Genomic DNA, 3367 nt, shown 5'->3' on the forward strand with positions numbered 1-3367 from the left:
TGTGCTTGTCCACATTTGAGTCGTGGTATAGGTAACTGCTGACTGCTTCATGACTTCGTCCGTGCGTACTTGGGCCAAGCCAGTCAACGATGAATCATCGACCTGCGTACCTAGTTTAGGACCGCACACTCAAGCCTAATCCACACCAGCTTCAGTCCAGTCTCAGTGCATTTCTAACCAATTCCCTATAAGTTAGTGGAGTATCCGGTGAAGTAAAGTTAATGGAGTACATTTTTACTACACTAACGGTGTTAGCACCTAGCCGATCCCATGTAGTTAGTGGAGTAAAAAAAAAATTGTGTAGATTTTGTGTCCTAGCCACACAAACTTCAAACACTACACAATACTTATCTTAAAAACATTCAAATTAAAACATGTATAGCATAACCGTCATAGCATAAAGTTTCATCATCGCGTTTTTCAAATTAAAACATGCGAAGTTCACACAAAAGACATCACTTCAAACGCAACATTTCATCCAAAATCACCACAAACATAGCATGTATATGTTGTGGATCCAGCCAACCAATGGCATGTACCACGCCCCCTCGGGCACCACCACTCAAACGACGTCGTCGGCGAAGCAATCAACTCCACCATCCTCTCATCCACCATCGACACCGCCATCCTCTCGGCCACCACAATCAACACCATCAACCCCTCAGCTACCACCATCAACACCATCACCGCCACCACTCCCTCAGCCACCACCATCAACACCATCACCTACTGGAAGCCTGGAGATTCCTACTTTTGGGCGGGTCTAATAGCTACGAAGAAATATTTCTTCTGCTATGGATCCTTCTTGATTAATGACGGATCGGAAATTAGATTCTGGGAGGACAGGTGGCTAGAAAATGCCACACTCCGGGAACAATATCCGGCTCTATACAACATTGTGCGCCACAGGGGTGACACTATCGCCATGGTAATGGAATCATTTCCACCAAATATGACGTTTAGAAGAGATTTAATTGGACCCAGACTCCAATCGTGGAACATCCTGCTCCAGCGGTTGTCCACGGTGCAATTGTCACATGGCTCTGATGTATTCGGATGAAACCTTCATGGGAATGAAAAATTCTGTGGAGTCTATGTATAGAACGTTAATCCAGTCTGATGTGCCAGTTGATAATAATAATAATAAGATCTGGAAAATGAAGATACCACTTAAGAATAAAATCTTTACATGGTACCTTCGTCGCGGAGTCATTCTTACTAAAGATAACCTTATTAAGAGGAATTGGCATGGAAGTCCGCAATGTGTCTTTTGTCATCATGATGGGACAATAAAACATTTATTCTTTCAATGCAAATTGGCTCATTCTACATGGTCAGTCATCCAAATAGCTTCTGGCTTGTATCCTCCTTGTAGTGTTGCTAATGTATTTGGCAACTGGTTACATGGGATTGATCACATGTTTAGAACTCTTCTCAGGGTGGGAGTGCTTGCCGTTATTTGGTCACTTTGGCTATGTAGAAATGATAATGTTTTTAACGATAAAAGTACTTCTCTGATGCATGTTATCTACAGATGTACCGGGACTCTTCGTTTATGGTCCTGTCTACAATGCATGGAGAATCAAGACCTATTTACGAAGGTGTGTAAACGATTGGAGGCTACGGTGAGGGATACTTTTATCCAACATGGGTGGCAGCATGATCTTAGGATTGGCCCCTCCATTTTAGGCGTTATACAGTCTCTTCATGTATGTGTATTTCACCTTTTTATTTTTCGTTTGTGTGAGAGGACCTTATTTGGCTGTGTGCATCTTAGTTATGAAGAGGCCGTGTGTAATGCTTAAATCTTTTAAGTAATAAAGTGCCCCTTTTCGAAAATCAACACCATCATCGCCACCACCCCCTCGGCCACCACCATCAACACCACCACCTCAGCCACCACCAACATTTCGAAGAGAGGCTTCCAAGATCTCTCCACGAGTGAGCTCCCAATACTTTTATTTCATCCATTGTGTTTGGATTCATGAACATGATAGCGCGTTCTTCAGCCTTCTTGGCATCATGAATCCTCTCCTCCTCAAGTGCAAGCCTACGATCCTCCGCCTTCAACTTTCTCTCTTCGGCCGCCGACTTGACCTTCCATTTTTCATCCTCCAATGCCTTGAGCTCATTCCACCTCGCCATCTTCTCTTATTTGCGTTCGGCCACAAACATCTTCTTGATCTTGATCATTGCCACAAGTTCTTTGTAAGTGCCACCGAATGCATTTCTCTTCTTTGTTTCTTTAGTTTGCAATATTGTTTCCTTCCGGTATATTGTTGTCATCTTCATAAACCTCATTGTCCACCTCAACAGATATGCTTAACCTTGATCTCTTTGGAGTGGTCTCCGTAATTCTTTGGATCCACTTCTCGTTCTTGCATAGCGCTTTATAGAAATGATGCAATGTGAAGGGCTTGTGGCTGAACTTGGTGTTCCAATTCTTGAATAGTTTGGATGTAGGGCCATACTTCGTCACTTGCACACCACTCAGTGGTGCATGATTCACTTGGTTGATGCCACCGGACCATCGATTGCATTGGTCATGAATGGTGCTCCAACGATGCCCAAGGCAACCTTGTGTACGGCTCACACATACACGGAGTTGTTGTAGTGGTGGTAATTCTCTCCCAAAACATGATCTTGGTTTGATCCCTTCCGATCGTTGCATCCATGGAGATCGCGAACCAAGCATCGCAAAGAGAAATGTCCTCCTTTTGGTTGTAGTTTTGGGTCCGGCACCTTGGCAACTTCGTGCTTGCTTCGGTCACTTCCACAACCTCCTCTTCCTCGGCCACCACCTCTTCGACCTCCTCCTCCTCGGCCTCCTCCGCTTCCCCGGTCACTTGTTGCTCCATGTCTTGGGTGGCCTCCGAATGATCCCAAAATGAGTCGTAGTTGAGCTCATCAAGTCCAACAGCGGCCGAGGACTCCAAGGAGGCGAGGCATTTAGTCGTGTTCATCTCCGCACTACAATAACAAAGCAAACACTATCAACAATAACTACTGGCCACCGACAATCACTATCGAATACCAACAAGAAGCGAGGTTTTTCTTTTTACCTTGATGGCATTTCATTGAGCACTTTTCACCCTGATGCTTGTTGCCGGCTGCGACCGCTGCCCATGCCGGAGCAGTGGCCGTAGGGGCCATCGAAGTTGCAGCACAAGGCGTCGCTCTAGGACGAGGTGTCGCTTTGGCCTTCTTCATCTTCTTCTACGCGGCCGCCTCGGCGAGCGCCGCCACCGCCGCCATCGGATTTCGAGCCCGTTTGTCTTTGGCAGGTGCGGCAGGAGGGCGGCGTGCCATTGTCAAAGAGGCTATTGGGAATTGTTGCATGGAAAACAAAAAAAATTCTACGCACATG

At 45.8% G+C, this 3367-nt stretch overlaps 1 pseudogene; it reads right to left on the reverse strand.

The window, feature by feature from the left end:
* Window positions 1-484: 484 nt before the first annotated feature.
* Window positions 485-2963, reverse strand: LOC119271885 (annotated as a pseudogene).
* Window positions 2964-3367: the final 404 nt, after the last annotated feature.

Source organism: Triticum dicoccoides, chromosome 3A, assembly GCF_002162155.2.
Source record: "Triticum dicoccoides isolate Atlit2015 ecotype Zavitan chromosome 3A, WEW_v2.0, whole genome shotgun sequence".
Lineage (NCBI taxonomy): Eukaryota > Viridiplantae > Streptophyta > Magnoliopsida > Poales > Poaceae > Triticum > Triticum dicoccoides.